General features: G+C 43.7%; 1 protein-coding gene across 1 annotated transcript in view; it reads left to right on the top strand.

Annotated features, from left to right (window-relative positions):
- Positions 1-17,435, top strand: part of LOC146860809 (sperm-specific sodium:proton exchanger-like) — a 5,538,638-nt gene that overhangs the window by 3,384,682 nt on the left and 2,136,521 nt on the right. The gene's annotated exons all lie outside the window — the stretch shown is intronic.

A 17,435-nucleotide genomic window follows, 5' to 3' on the forward strand; every position in this document is an offset into this window, starting at 1 on the left:
AATGGGTCCGTATGCTGATCTCTATTCTTAACTTTTTTTCTCTATTCTCCTTATTCTTCTCAATATATAAGATCTTATCTAATAGTGTTTAACTGACATCTTAACAAATGCCATCGACATTTAGCTTTTAATGAAACATACATATATGCTCGCGAGGTCGGAACATAAATCCGGTTTTAAATTGGGACAACATACTAATAACGTCCTTTTTATATTGTATCCTAATTTTGACCAAAAAAATTATTTTTCTAGATATATTCATGGACTATGTTCGTGATTGCACTCATGCACAATTTTTCTGATTCTTGATGCCCTTTATAAACGTGGGCCTCGGGTGACTGCACTAATACTTTTATTTTCGTGTGTTTACTATGGCAGTTTGATCGCTAATTATGGTTGCAAGTCTGAGGAAATGGTTTGAGATCAAATCTAGCCTTTTCGTGTACATTATAGCAGTCTGATCTTTGGACATGGCTGCATTCCTAAAGAAACGATTGGTTGGTAAATGTTGTTTTTTCGTGTTCCGGTTTGTGCTAATGAAACTGAATACGGTATTTTCATTTAGTTATATAGTGCTGTGGATTTGATTGTTAAAAATGGTACTTTATGTTCCTAGACGGTTGGATTTTTTTACATAAAATCACGCACTTGCGGTGAACTGCTATGATCCCTTTCGGTATATTGGACACTCCAATATGGCCGACGATTTGTGAAATTGGCTCGCAATCACTGTCCTTTTTCTATTGCTTTTTGACAATGCGGATGCGGTCATGTGATTGTCCGGCGCGCTGTTTAAAAGCCAGTATGCTTCCCTGTCTCCGTTTGCCGATATTCAACACGGAAAGCAGTGACGGTGACACTTGTCGAAACACAGGTAAGCGACGTCAGGCAGGCATAGGATATTTTCGTATAGTGTTAATACATGCCGTCTACGACGGGCTTTATTTCGGAAGTGAAATGTTGTTACTCAGCAGAAGGACGCGTGTACGTTTGATCGCTATCGTCCGTTTTGGCAAAAATGTGATTTCCCTTCCCTCTCTTATATCGTGATGACCTGGACTTTAACGTGGGCTTCCCCCCCCCCTTTTTTTCCGTTTCTATTTAACGTTTTTCTACATGAGTTTGTGCATCGCATTGGGATAACGATTTTAGGTGCCTATTGGTATTATTTTACAGTATGGTGGCTGAGAGCTTTTATATTTCGCCCGTTCATAGCGCTACTTGGTTAATAGACGTTGTTGATAATTTGGGGCAGATGTGAGGAATTCATAATCAAGAGGTCAATTACATCTATATCTGGACAATGAAATTTGGTTCGGATTTAATATAGATTGTGACATCCTACTATAGAGCACGCCAGCTATATGTGGCTCTAAAAATATACATCACTCTTTCCAAAAAGGGAGTATGTTTCTTTTATGACTGTTTTCAGTATAATTAATCTGCTCACTATGCTGCCCCTTTCTTTCTTATCAACAGATAATTCTTGGGATAATTCCCGCACACTCAGAACTGCCCAATAACCGAAGTGTCCTTATATTGGATGTTTCTTTTACACCTACTAAGGTGAGACGCTTGGCTGACACTATTTTTCTAATCATTAGAGAATGTGCAATAGTGATGTTTATGGTCCTATTGTGATGCTTTTTTAAGCTGTCTTATGTTACACTACTGGACAGCAGCTTTCTTATGCTTCATGTTCACAGGTCTCATTTGCGGGCTTTGGTTGTACGTAAGAATCCTTTGGAAATATAAGGATCCACATCACATGGATTGAGGGGTTCTTACCGCAAATATCTTTTGAAATCATATTGGTGAGCAGCTCCCCTTTTTCCCTTTCCCCACCCCCCCCCGCAACCCCCCCCTGCCCCTTCTCCCCCCCCCCTTGTTTTCGGTTTTTGACTACTTACATTGACTGTTATTTTCACTTTCTATATAAACAAGATCCTTTTTCCTTCGTCCATCTTCTGTTTCTCTATGTTGCTTCTCCCTCATTTTTCTTTTATCATGCTTTCTAATCTCTCAAAAAGGAGATGTCTTTGCCCCCTTCTTTTAAGATAGCATATGTGATGGCTGTAATGCCAGTTTTTGATCGTCAAAAGGAATATGACTGTGTCTGTATCTATTGTTGCATTTTTTTTATATACATATTTATATTTGTACGTTAATCAAATTTTGTCTCATTTGTTTGTGCTTTTAGCTCATTTTATGTCGTTTGTTTTTGATTTTGGGTTATCAACATATTGTATTTGTGGTTATCTTTTTCGTCTAAATGGTGATTCTTTTGATTGTTTGTGACACATTCATCGTTATGTATATGTTTGGTTTCTCTTTTTTTGCACATATTATGTCTTCCCATGTAATATGTACTTTGTGTTATATATGTGTTTGTGTTATTATTGCGTATTCATGGGTGGTTTTATGATTATTACAGCCCTGACGAAGTTCCCAAGGCACAAGGGAACGAAACGCGTTGGCTGTGTGCCGTTTCCATGTCAATCAACTTCGAATAATAAAGAAAACGAAAAAAAAGACTTCTGAATTACAAGTGTCTGGTTACTACAACTATTGATGAAGTGCACCTTCCCTCTCTTTTTCTATGAACTCTATTGTTTAAATAGCATCCTTCAACAGCAGATGCTGGAAGATGTTGCACTCACTCTAAATTTGCATAAATAATTGAACTTAAGTGCTTGACCTTGGTCTGCTGTTGGTTGCTTTGTTGTTACATTATATAATTCCTTCGGGATTATAGACTGTCTTGCACTTGTTCTGCTTAAAACACCTTTTATCAAAATGTCGAAATTTAATGACGGCAGAGAAGAAATGGCCCAGAATCTTTTTGGTACAAACATCCAGACTGAACCAACGGAACATGGTGCAACTGGTAAAGCTAGTCTGAAAACACTTTTTATCAGGCTAGAGCGTTTAAAAAAACAGGAGCTTTCCCGCTGGTGGGATGGGGTAACATTGCAACAATACCTGGCAAATAAAAAAATACCCAGAGGTTTAAGAATTTTAATCTTTCCCACTTTTGAAGATTTAAGTGAGGATCTTCTGAATGAGTGGGAGGGTAACCTGGGAAGTGCATCACAAGTGATGATGCAAATCTTAATCCGCCATGCTAAGGAGAAGGGTGAAAAGCTGCAGGGAGAAATAGAGGTCCTTGAGAAGGAAATTAATGATATAGAACAAAAAGATTTGATTGAAAAGAACTTTAACATACTAAAAAAGGTAATGGAAGAACATCAGAAATACTTGAAAGATAAAAAATTGACAAAAATCAAAAGGGATGATAGAGATTATCGTGACGGGCGTGTATATACGTTTGCAAAAAAATTTGACAATATCCAAGCAGGAGAAGAAAGAAAGAGAACCAGAGAGGAAAGGGAAGAGAGTGATGAGGCTCGTTCTAATAGTAGTGTCTCCTCATCAGTAGGCAGTTCAGTCTCTAACGTATCACATGAGACCCCTTTAGAGGAGGGAGCTTCTTCTTTCCAGAAGGAGCTCGCAAAACTCCGAATCAGCAGCAGAATACAACAGAAAAAAGACCAAACAAAACAAGGAGGGGTGGCAGGAGGTCCGAAGGCAGGTACAGGAATAGGTCGAGGTCTGAACAAGAAATCGAAACCATAACTACTAATGATAACCTATCTGCTAATATGTGCGTACCCAATGTTGTTGATAGCACTTGTGACCTGAAAGTTGTTAATTTGACTAATAAAATTCTTGACAAAGATGAAATGATGGTTCTGAGTAAAGGCTTGAGCTTTTGTCCCACTCAGGGGGGTGATTTTACTGATGTACATATCGATTTGTTTAAATTTATAAGAGCTTTGAAATTGAAGGATTTCTTTTCCCAACAAACACCAAGAAGTTTAATGCCCCCGACTCCTTCTAGAAATTATACACAGACAGTGGGGGATATTCGAAATGTACAATTGTTGCTCAGCCTGGATGAGGATGAGAATCATGATATGACCACTCTATTAAATCATTTTGATATTGAACAAGACTGTAATATGGATAGTGGGCTCAAATCCAGATCTAAATTTATACCCACTTTCAATTACCATCCGAATATAGATGTGTTCTATAACAAAATGAGTAAAGACCTGTACAATCTGGAAGTGCCTAGTAGGTCAATGACACGCGTCAGACACAACATTACCGCCAGTGAACGAAAAGCCCTGGATAGACTTAAATCGGATAACACCATTGTTATAAAAGAGGCCGACAAGGGCGGTAACGTTGTGGTCATGAACCATTCTGATTACATGACTGAAATCACTAGACAGCTAAACGACACACGCTGCTATCAGCGCGTTTCAACCAATCCCACCAGGAATTTAACCAGTATGATCAATATGAAACTAAGCGAGTGGAAGGATATTGGCTTGCTGTCTGAAGATGAGTACAGATATTTGAGAGTGAACAAACCGAGATACCCTTGTATCTATATCTTACCTAAGATACATAAGGGTGGTCTTTTCCCTCCTGGCCGCCCTATTATCTCTGGGAATGACTCACCAACAGAAAAATTGTCGGAATTTGCTGATTCTAGACTTCAAAAATATGTCCTGGATCTTCCCTCATATATCAGGGATAGCAAGGACATTTTGATCAAATTTGACAACTTCCAGTGGTCGGATGAGCTCTATTTCGTCACAATGGATGTAGTCAGCTTATATACGTGTATTCACCAAAAATTTGGAATTCCTGCTGTACGTTCTTTCTTGGATAGGGAGCCTGCTGGCCTCTATGAATATAATGAGATGACGTTAGAGATGATTGACATCATTTTGAACAATAATTTTTTCTTGCATGACACCACATGGTACCAGCAGATACTCGGGACTGCCATGGGTTCTAAATTTGCTCCCTCGTACGCCTGCCTCTTCATGGGGTGGTTCGAGAGGGAGTACGCCTGGCACAGCCATGCCTCCCCCTGGACGGAGTACATCGTGTTCTGGGGGAGGTATATTGACGACATCATTATCCTATGGTCAGGACCTGTGGAATCACTTGAGGAATACCACACATACTTAAATGCTAACCCTTTTAATGTAAAGCTCACCATGACATATAACAAAGACAGAGTTAACTTTCTTGATATTGAATTTTATATCAAAGATGGCACCATACAAAGCTCTCTCTATAGAAAAGAAACAGCCTGTAATTCGATTCTTCACGCGGAGAGTGCGCATGCACGCACAGTAATTAATAACATACCTTTCGGAGAGATGACACGTCTAAGGAGGAACTGTAGTGAGGACAATCTATACCTTGAGAAGGTTCTTGAATCTAAGAAAAGATTCCTTAAACGAGGGTATGACAGGAGACTACTTGATAAAGTCATGGACAAAGCACAGAAACTCAAGAGGGTGGATACACTTCGAGATAAACCCAAAGCCACTCGTGATACAACAGTACGGTTTATCACCCAGTACAATAACAACAGCGGCAAGGTTTATAAGATCCTCAAAAAACATTGGGGGTTAATAAAAGATACCCCTAGCCTAAGCGAATGTCTGCCCACTAGGCCAGCAATCACATATCGTAAGGGGCGATCCCTACGGGACATATTGTGTTCCAGTTATGTGACAAATGTAACAACTACATGGCTACCTCCCAAACCGAAGGGTTTCTTTACTTGTGGTTCCTGTAATGTATGTCCGTTAGGCAGAAATAGAACAACTACCTTCACACACAACTCCCCGAAAAATCACACAATTGCACATTTTATAAATTGCAATACGACACACGTGATTTATGTATTGGGCTGTAGCTGTAATTCCATCTATGTAGGGAGCACTGTACGCTGCCTCAAGGTCCGAATACAAGAACATCGTAGGGCCATTATTAACGGTGATACCCGTTACCCTGTAAGTGAACATTATAAACAAATGCATCCAGATGACACGTCCTTCTGGTTCTACGGGATAGATCACGTGCCCATCAACGCCAGGGGCGGTGACCGTGAACTACAGGTTAGACAAAAGGAGGCCAGGTGGATTTGTCGTCTGCGGGCCACAACAATGGGTCTTAATACCGATAGAGAGCTACATTATTTTCTTGGATAGATGGGTATGATGTTGATAATTTGAGGTATTTTTCTGTATGGGGTATATGTAATGCATGTAATGCCCTTCATTACAAAATGTCATGCATCCAACATAATGAATGTCCTATTTAATGGGTCCGTATGCTGATCTCTATTCTTAACTTTTTTTCTCTATTCTCCTTATTCTTCTCAATATATAAGATCTTATCTAATAGTGTTTAACTGACATCTTAACAAATGCCATCGACATTTAGCTTTTAATGAAACATACATATATGCTCGCGAGGTCGGAACATAAATCCGGTTTTAAATTGGGACAACATACTAATAACGTCCTTTTTATATTGTATCCTAATTTTGACCAAAAAAATTATTTTTCTAGATATATTCATGGACTATGTTCGTGATTGCACTCATGCACAATTTTTCTGATTCTTGATGCCCTTTATAAACGTGGGCCTCGGGTGACTGCACTAATACTTTTATTTTCGTGTGTTTACTATGGCAGTTTGATCGCTAATTATGGTTGCAAGTCTGAGGAAATGGTTTGAGATCAAATCTAGCCTTTTCGTGTACATTATAGCAGTCTGATCTTTGGACATGGCTGCATTCCTAAAGAAACGATTGGTTGGTAAATGTTGTTTTTTCGTGTTCCGGTTTGTGCTAATGAAACTGAATACGGTATTTTCATTTAGTTATATAGTGCTGTGGATTTGATTGTTAAAAATGGTACTTTATGTTCCTAGACCGTTGGATTTTTTTACATAAAATCACGCACTTGCGGTGAACTGCTATGATCCCTTTCGGTATATTGGACACTCCAATATGGCCGACGATTTGTGAAATTGGCTCGCAATCACTGTCCTTTTTCTATTGCTTTTTGACAACGCGGATGCGGTCATGTGATTGTCCGGCGCGCTGTTTAAAAGCCAGTATGCTTCCCTGTCTCCGTTTGCCGATATTCAACACGGAAAGCAGTGACGGTGACACTTGTCGAAACACAGGTAAGCGACGTCAGGCAGGCATAGGATATTTTCGTATAGTGTTAATACATGCCGTCTACGACGGGCTTTATTTCGGAAGTGAAATGTTGTTACTCAGCAGAAGGACGCGTGTACGTTTGATTGCTATCGTCCGTTTTGGCAAAAATGTGATTTCCCTTCCCTCTCTTATATCGTGATGACCTGGACTTTAACGTGGGCTTCCCCCCCCCTTTTTTTCCGTTTCTATTTAACGTTTTTCTACATGAGTTTGTGCATCGCATTGGGATAACGATTTTAGGTGCCTATTGGTATTATTTTACAGTATGGTGGCTGAGAGCTTTTATATTTCGCCCGTTCATAGCGCTACTTGGTTAATAGACGTTGTTGATAATTTGGGGCAGATGTGAGGAATTCATAATCAAGAGGTCAATTACATCTATATCTGGACAATGAAATTTGGTTCGGATTTAATATAGATTGTGACATCCTACTATAGAGCACGCCAGCTATATGTGGCTCTAAAAATATACATCACTCTTTCCAAAAAGGGAGTATGTTTCTTTTATGACTGTTTTCAGTATAATTAATCTGCTCACTATGCTGCCCCTTTCTTTCTTATCAACAGATAATTCTTGGGATAATTCCCGCACACTCAGAACTGCCCAATAACCGAAGTGTCCTTATATTGGATGTTTCTTTTACACCTACTAAGGTGAGACGCTTGGCTGACACTATTTTTCTAATCATTAGAGAATGTGCAATAGTGATGTTTATGGTCCTATTGTGATGCTTTTTTAAGCTGTCTTATGTTACACTACTGGACAGCAGCTTTCTTATGCTTCATGTTCACAGGTCTCATTTGCGGGCTTTGGTTGTACGTAAGAATCCTTTGGAAATATAAGGATCCACATCACATGGATTGAGGGGTTCTTACCGCAAATATCTTTTGAAATCATATTGGTGAGCAGCTCCCCTTTTTCCCTTTCCCCACCCCCCCCCGCAACCCCCCCCTGCCCCTTCTCCCCCCCCCCTTGTTTTCGGTTTTTGACTACTTACATTGACTGTTATTTTCACTTTCTATATAAACAAGATCCTTTTTCCTTCGTCCATCTTCTGTTTCTCTATGTTGCTTCTCCCTCATTTTTCTTTTATCATGCTTTCTAATCTCTCAAAAAGGAGATGTCTTTGCCCCCTTCTTTTAAGATAGCATATGTGATGGCTGTAATGCCAGTTTTTGATCGTCAAAAGGAATATGACTGTGTCTGTATCTATTGTTGCATTTTTTTTATATACATATTTATATTTGTACGTTAATCAAATTTTGTCTCATTTGTTTGTGCTTTTAGCTCATTTTATGTCGTTTGTTTTTGATTTTGGGTTATCAACATATTGTATTTGTGGTTATCTTTTTCGTCTAAATGGTGATTCTTTTGATTGTTTGTGACACATTCATCGTTATGTATATGTTTGGTTTCTCTTTTTTTGCACATATTATGTCTTCCCATGTAATATGTACTTTGTGTTATATATGTGTTTGTGTTATTATTGCGTATTCATGGGTGGTTTTATGATTATTACAGCCCTGACGAAGTTCCCAAGGCACAAGGGAACGAAACGCGTTGGCTGTGTGCCGTTTCCATGTCAATCAACTTCGAATAATAAAGAAAACGAAAAAAAAGACTTCTGAATTACAAGTGTCTGGTTACTACAACTATTGATGAAGTGCACCTTCCCTCTCTTTTTCTATGAACTCTATTGTTTAAATAGCATCCTTCAACAGCAGATGCTGGAAGATGTTGCACTCACTCTAAATTTGCATAAATAATTGAACTTAAGTGCTTGACCTTGGTCTGCTGTTGGTTGCTTTGTTGTTACTATGTACTGCTTACATTAAGACCCAGCATCAGACATTTACCTGCCAAAAGACAATCATAGTAAGATACCAAACCCATCACAGTCTCACCACAATTAGACATGAGCGCAAACAGAAAACCCACGGTAAAAAGGACCAATAATCAGAGCAAGAGGGCACAAACAAAACAAGTGCTAAAACTAATGCATCTGAAACACACACCAAAACATTCGTAACACTGTGCTATGTTAAATACATTACAGAAAGAGGCAATGTAGACCAAATACTTCCAAATGTCTACAACCAAGTCGCTATTGCAAAAAACACAGTAAAAACGAATGTGCAAACAAACAATCAAATCCCCCTTTTAAGACACAAATCCTGCTCCCTTAAATCTAGAAACACCTTCACCCTCTCATCTTTCCCCTGGCGGCAGCAACTGAAATAGCTTGTTCCCTCTTTTCTGCATTTCCCATCTCAGATCACACACATTCCTCCATTTGCATCCGGTCTCTATCCTCAAATACACTTACCTGTGTCCCAGTACTCATTAATATTGGGGGATGAAAAACCACAGTGGAAATATCAGCAGAAATAACCGACATTATCATCACTGCTGGCCATGCCACAAGTATACCCGTTAGCAAGGAAGAAAAAAAAGCTGAAGCAATATGCGAGTCAGGGATACTTACAGTTATAAGGGCCACAAATGGCAAAAGTAAAGCAAAATGTGTAGGAAAGTAGTCTTGGCTTCTTATGGTTACCTCCACTTTTTGCTGATGTCACACTGTTTTTGGACTAGTCTGACTGGGATCTTTGCTATCCAGGACCCCAGTCTATCTGCTTTCTCCCTTAAAATGCTATGTCTGTACTTTAGGTACACTCCAGATTGGAAACTGGGGTACCCTTATCAGTCCCTAGTATATGGTACACCATGTACCCAGGGCATAGGTTCCTCAGAGGCCTCCCATGGGCTGCAGCATGTATTATGCCACCCCTAAGAGTCCATTGAAATGACACAATGGGCCTGCTACAGCAGACTGTGTAAGATGGTGCTTACACCACTTACTAAGATATAGGTTCACTATATCTATCTGAATCACTACACTTAAAAACCTATCAGTCACCCTATCAGTCACCCCTATGGCAGGCCCTATCAATCCTGAAGGCAGGGTGCTGGGGTTTATGTGAGAGGGTGCCCCTACATGAGCAGAACACCTCTGCAGCCTTCAGAGACCATTCTCCGGGGTTGTCTGTGATGCAGCCAGACATATATGTTTAAAAGCATTATAACCTCGCGGTAAATGCTTACTTTCAAACGGCTGCTTAGAAACATGTCGTGTTTAGTGTCAAACACCTTGGAATCATACCTCCACACCAGTAACTGGTTTGGGAGGTATGATTCCAACCTTCCAAAGGGACATATATGGGTCACTGGTGTACCCAGTACCAGCTTTCTCGACCTGGGTAGCACAAAATGGACGCTGCTAGCCACAGACATGATTCTGCTCTCCTGCTGCTGAGCCAAGCTCGAGCAGAGGAAGGCATGACAATAGGCATCCTGTCACAGGACGGGGTGACCACCTCCCAGCCAGGGTTTAGTGTATTGGGGCTGGGTGGGTGCACTCTGAGAGTGACAGTCTGCACTGGGGGCACGTTTGGTGTCCCTGGGCATAGACCAGCTTAAACCAGTTCTGGGAGCCATTGGCTCCTGCTCTGGTGCAAAACTGGAGAAAGGACATGGGTGTAGCCACCCATCTGTCCTGCCCCTCCCCTAGGAAGGTCCACAGAATCTTTCCAACCCCTTCGCATGGGTATAAAGTAGGTTACCTGGCTACAGGACTTTAGATTTTACCTGGACAAGATTCTGCTAAGAAGAAACCAAGTACTTCGACGGTCTGCACGACGCTGGACGACTAAAGAATCTCCCTTGGAGTAAAGGAGTTACTCCCCTGCAGACGCAGGCATCTAAACGCATCTGACCGGTTTGCTTCTCCCAAGCTCCTGAGGACTCCGAATATTTCAGAAACACAGGAGGGGGTTGCCGAAGGTCCCTGAGGTACATCTTACCTCTCAGTGAATCTGAGAACAGTATCCTTTGTGGAGGCCGTGCAACCCGAACCCCTGTGCACCGCGTACACTTGCAAGTGCATATGCTTGTTGACAATTCCCGAGCTTGTACTAACCCCGAGAAGAAATTGCACTGAAGATACGCGGCCTCCACTCACTAAGTGTCCTTTGGGCTTGTACTTTGCAAACTAGCTTGAGGTCTCCTAGCAATCCCTGGTCCGTTAGCCTATGGGTCCTGGCGAGGGTCACCTTGTTTGTTCTTGGGCTTACCTGGTTGCTCCAGACGTGCCCTGACTCTCTGTTGCTTGGGGAGTCCCCTGGACCTTGCTGGTCCACACCTTAACCTGTTTACTCTAACTGCGTCGGTCGTATTTGCCAAGGCTTGTTGGTGCTCCAGCCGGACATCAACCCCTCAGCACTTGACATCCTTCGTGGGACAGCTTACCTCCAGATCCTGGTTGTCCTCGACATCTCCTGGTCCCCGTGGCTGCAGAGACAAGCAACCCTTCTTCACACCTGAAGCATCCGACATCGGTGGGCATTCGACTGCTAAGCCCCTGGTCACCTGAAGTGACCAAGACTCTGCCCTCTCAGCTTTCATGGTTCTTCTCACCTTGAATCCAGGCTTGGATTCCACCAGACACTCTTCACCTTCCTGGCAGCAGTACTTCTTTGCAACTCTCCATTGAAAACGACAAAGGTTTCTGACACCACTTGACCCCTATGCACCCGGCTCCTCTGGGATAGGTAACACAGGTACCTCGTAACTCACTGGTGGGTTGGCTTTAGAACCTCCAATGTTCCAAAGGGTTTTGTGAGAAGGTGGCCTGATATATGCTGTCCACTAGTTCTAGTGGGCACCTTGTATCAGTCCAAACAACCCCTTATGGTGATAGGTTAAAGACAACCTTATATGAAAGCTATCCTAGCGGTGGCTATGGAGAGCAGCCTTCAGGCTAAGTCTTGAAGGAATGTAAAGCAGCTTGTTTTACCAGTCTATAATCTCTTGAATGATCAAATGAAAAGATAACCACACCAGGTATATATTTAAAATATATGTATTTAAGATAACACACACCCCTCTAGTCTCTTTATGAGACTGGAGTTCGAAGTACTTTAGTTACAAGTGTTTATGCATCAGTAAAAGCACAAATACACGTTTGGGCCCTAGGGGCGTACCAAACCATATACTAAAAAAGTTGTATAAGAACCACGACTGAAATAGGCAGTATGCCTATTGCCTCTAGAATCGCTGGGACCCCAAGGAACCACCCAAGGTTAGTGACACAGGGGACCCACAGGAGCCGTATGCAGTGTGAAGACACAACCGCGGGTTCCTATTATCTTCTATGGGGAATGTTACGGTTGGAATTCTAAAGATTAGGGACACTTCTAATCTAGTCAGGACCAAACCCTTTTGAACTTAGACAGTTCTAGGGTTAGCACCCACGAGAGCACCGGAGTACTTGAGTTACCTCACCCAGGAAAGCCGGGTGCATAGGTGTCTTTTGGTGTCGGGTCGCGTTGTCGATTCCAATGGAAGGCTGCAAAGAACTGCTGCTGCCATGAAGAGGAGAAGTGTCCGGAGCGATCCAAGCCTGGATCTAGGATGTAAGGAACCTGAAAGCAGAGGGGACATCGTCTGGGTCACTTGCCAGTGACCTAGGGCAGGATGGACTAATGCCCACAGATGTCGGGTGCTTCAGGTGAGTGGATGGGTGTCTTGACTCTTCAGCCACGAAGTCCAGGAGGCATCGACGAAGTCCACGAGCCGGATTTGAGCTGTCCCACGAAGTCTGTCGAGTGCTGCGGTGTCGGCGACCAGAAAGGACCCAACAAGCCTTGGCAACGGCAAGTCACGTAAATCAGACTGTGGTGCAGACCAGCAAGGTCTGATGGACTCACCCAGCGAAGGTAAGTAAGAGCAAGTCTGGAGCAACCAGAAAAGCCCAAGCAAAAGTGGAGTTGCCTTCGTGGGGACTTGCTAGCCAACGGGCTATTGATCGCGAAGGAACCTCGAGCGGTCGCACTTGAAGCTGGTCCACGGGTTACTCGTGGAGTGGAGGCCAACAATCTTCGGTGCAGGAGGTGCTCAAGGCTGGGCTACTCGGAGCCCAAAGCACAACTTCGAGGATGACCAGGAAGGTAGTATTGCTGCAAAAGTTCACGGTGTCTAGGGGTCACGGTTCCACGTTACCCACGATAGCCACGGGCCTCAGCTTTTCTGTGGACTCAGGGTAGCCTTGGGGAAGTCTGGAAATCCACCTCTGGGGTTGCAGAGACTTCGGCGTCCAGCGGGAGCTTCAGAATTGCAGACCGGTCATTTGCTTCTTTGGTGCCTGCCAAGCAGGGGAGTCACTCCTTGACCCCAAGGGAGATTTCTTCCGTCTTCTAGTCGTGATAGAAAGTCGAAGGTCCAGGATATATGTTGCAGAGGTTCGTCCAGGGTAATCTAAAGTCCTAGGGACTGGATTCCTATACTTATACTAAGTTTAGGGGCTGGACTAACTCTAAGGCCCCACCTATGGCTGGGCCTGGGGTGGGGGTGGTTACACCCCTTCCCCTTTGTCCAGTTTCGTGCCAGAGCAGGGGCTGAGTGCCCCTGCAACCGTTTTGAACTGGGCTATGCACAGGGACACCTTGTGTGCCCCAGGCAGTGTCTCAAAAGCATTCTCTGAATGCACCCACCCTGCCCCAATACACATCTGCCTGTCTGGGGAGGTGGTTACACCTCCCTGTTACAGGAAACCTATTGTCCAGGCTTTCCCTGCCGGAGTTTCCCTCAGCAGCAGGAGGCCAGACACGTGTCTGTGGCAGTGACATCCATTTTGTGATGCCAGGGCTTTGGAAAGTTTTAACCGGGTTTAGCCAGTGTGAACATGTCTCTCCCTCTAGAAGGGTGGAATGCTACCCCCGCCGCCAGAATTGGCGGGTGGGGGTAGTATTCCAAAGCGTGTGACACCAAACAAGACATGTTTTGATGCAGCCATCCCAAAGTTACCATTTACTGCTAGGTTATAATGCACTTAAGAGTATATGGTATGGCTGAATCACAGAACAGCCATAAGGAAGCATTTCCGAAAGCTGCAGAGGGGCTCAGCTCATGCTTGGGCACCCTCTCACATAAAACAAAGCACTCTGCCTTCAGGATTGTCAAGGCCTGCCATTGGAGTGGCTTATAGGTTTATATGTGTCTGTATAAGGTAGTGATATAGGTAGCCTATACCACAGTAAAGGGTGCAAGCACACCCTTACCCAGGTTGCAGTAGTAGACCTGTGGTGTCATTTTGGAGTGCTTCCCAAGGATGGTATAATACATGCTGCAGCCCCTGGTAGGCCTCTGAGGTACCTATGCCCTAGGTGCATAGTATACCATATACTAGGGGCTTATAAGGCACTCCAGAATCCAATTATATATGTACCTAATGTACATGGAAACCATTTTAGAGAGGAAGCAGCTAGGCTGTGGTCCTGATTAGCAGGGCCACAGCCAGACTAAGGTCGAAAAACAGTGAAACACCAGCAACAAGTGGGGGTACCCATGTGAAGCAGATCCTACTCTCCTACATGTTTGCTCAAAGTCATCGTAGAAGTGTCCTTCAACTGTAACTTTGAAACCTAGACTTTCCCATAGAGTTATACGGGGCACGCAGTCGTGTTTCCTCACTTCACCCGTCCTCCATGGGCTCCCTCTGTCACTCTTCTGGGTGGTTCCTTGGGGTCCCAGCGGTTCTATGTGCTCTAGGCACTGTGTCTAGTCATTTCGTTATTGTTATACCATTTTTGTAGTATATGGTTCGGTCTCCCCCTGAAGCCTACTGTGGAAATTGCTACTTTTTAATGTTCTATTGACTCAGTATTGTATGCTTTGTGCCCTAATCTCGTATAGAGTCAAGTAGAGAGTGTTATATTAATAAATACATATTTTTATGCAACTACTGTGTGGTTCTCCTTTCATTTAGTCATTTAGGAGGTGATATTCTGGTAAAACAAGCTGCTTTACATTCCTTCAAGATTAAGCCTGAAGGTTGCTCTCCACAGCTACCACTAGAATAGCTTTGTAAAGGTTATCTTTGACCTCATACATCATAAGGGCCGTGTGGACTGATACAGGGTGCCCACTTTAATTAGTGGACAGCATATACCAGGCCACCTTCTCACATTGGTGTGCAGCAATTGGGATTCAAGCTTGCTATTGTTTTACCAGATAAATCTAATTGAATGATTAACTGAGAACCATTAAGTTTTAGGCACATCTACTACATCAATATTTGAATAAGTAAGTTCTACTGAACTTGGAGATGGGTAAGCCAAGGGTCTAGCACACCCTTTCTCTAACTCAAGAGAGTTTTGTCTCTACTAGGTTAGGTAGGTGCCTACACCACACAACACTAGTATGTCTTCTAGAAGAGAAGCCAGTGGCTCTCTGCCAACTAGATACAATGGCCTCTCATTCCCAGAATTGAGAGCCATGTGTGCATCTAGGAAGTTGAGGACAGGGAGAACAGCAAACACCCAACGTCTCATTGAGATTTTGCTCTTAGATGACCTTAGGAAGACCGCAGGGTCAGATGAGGTAGATAGAGTGAATGGGGCAGGGATTGAGGAAAGGCCAGGAAGTGAAACCCTCTTTGACCTGGTTTCAAACCCTGACCAGGAGAATCAGGATGATACTAACCTGGGCAACATAGATCTTCCTTTAGGTGGGGTCACATTATTTACTTGCTGCACTTCCTACCTCCTTGCTCTCCCTCCTGGCACTTGAACTCTTCGTTGGAAGGCGCTGCAGCAGAGGTCAGCGCTGCCGCCATTCCGTCGTCGAGTGAGGCCACGCCCCTTTTTCGAAGCCACGCCCCCCTCGAGGGCGCGCGAAACTGACAGAGCTTTCATAAGGACGCTGATTACAAGCGCCGGTGGTTGCTCTCTTGTTCTCCTGAGGCGGAAAGCCGGGAGTGTGTTTTTTAACCTGTTTTAATTTGATCTTAAACTTTGGACTGTCACATTATTTACTTGCTGCACTTCCTACCTCCTTGCTCTCCCTCCTGGCACTTGAACTCTTCGTTGGAAGGCGCTGCAGCAGAGGTCAGCGCTGCCGCCATTCCGTCGTCAAGTGAGGCCACGCCCCTTTTTCGAAGCCACGCCCCCCTCGAGGGCGCGCGAAACTGACAGAGCTTTCATAAGGACGCTGATTACAAGCGCCGGTGGTTGCTCTCTTGTTCTCCTGAGGCGGAAAGCCGGGAGTGTGTTTTTTAACCTGTTTTAATTTGATCTTAAACTTTGGACTGTCACATTATTTACTTGCTGCACTTCCTACCTCCTTGCTCTCCCTCCTGGCACTTGAACTCTTCGTTGGAAGGCGCTGCAGCAGAGGTCAGCGCTGCCGCCATTCCGTCGTCGAGTGAGGCCACGCCCCTTTTTCGAAGCCACACACCCCTACTGACGTTATCAGCAGCTATAAAACATGTGCTTCCATCGGAAGCGCAGCGGACGAGCGCAGCGGGAGCGCCGTTTGCGCGCCGAAGTCGCGCCTAAGTCCAGCCCGTCTGCGCCCGTCCGCGCCGGACCCGCGCCCAACGCCGTAACCCCTGCTCCACTTGCCCCAAAAATTCGTTGGTCCTCTGATCAACTTCTTCACCTCCGTCCTGATACTTGTGCCCCCTTTACTTGCTGTAACATTGCTAGCCTTGATACTACTGTTTATTCCTGCCCTCACTGTAACTTTTCTCTCCCCATAGTACCTAGACCTCGGCGTCTACCCTCTAAAATCAATGATCAGCCATCCACCATCTTAAAGGCCGCATTAGTCAATTGCAGATCTCTCCCAGCCCATGCTCATGACATATGGCTATCTCTTGAAACCCTCAATTGGGACCTATTGTTTCTTACTGAAACTTGGTTAAAAGACTCCTCCAAACCGTTATCTTTGACCTCATACATCATAAGGGCCGTGTGGACTGATACAGGGTGCCCACTTTAATTAGTGGACAGCATATACCAGGCCACCTTCTCACATTGGTGTGCAGCAATTGGGATTCAAGCTTGCTATTGTTTTACCAGATAAATCTAATTGAATGATTAACTGAGAACCATTAAGTTTTAGGCACATCTACTACATCAATATTTGAATAAGTAAGTTCTACTGAACTTGGAGATGGGTAAGCCAAGGGTCTAGCACACCCTTTCTCTAACTCAAGAGAGTTTTGTCTCTACTAGGTTAGGTAGGTGCCTACACCACACAACACTAGTATGTCTTCTAGAAGAGAAGCCAGTGGCTCTCTGCCAACTAGATACAATGGCCTCTCATTCCCAGAATTGAGAGCCATGTGTGCATCTAGGAAGTTGAGGACAGGGAGAACAGCAAACACCCAACGTCTCATTGAGATTTTGCTCTTAGATGACCTTAGGAAGACCGCAGGGTCAGATGAGGTAGATAGAGTGAATGGGGCAGGGATTGAGGAAAGGCCAG

The sequence above is a fragment of the Triturus cristatus genome, chromosome 3_1 (assembly GCF_964204655.1).
Source record: "Triturus cristatus chromosome 3_1, aTriCri1.1, whole genome shotgun sequence".
NCBI lineage: Eukaryota > Metazoa > Chordata > Amphibia > Caudata > Salamandridae > Triturus > Triturus cristatus.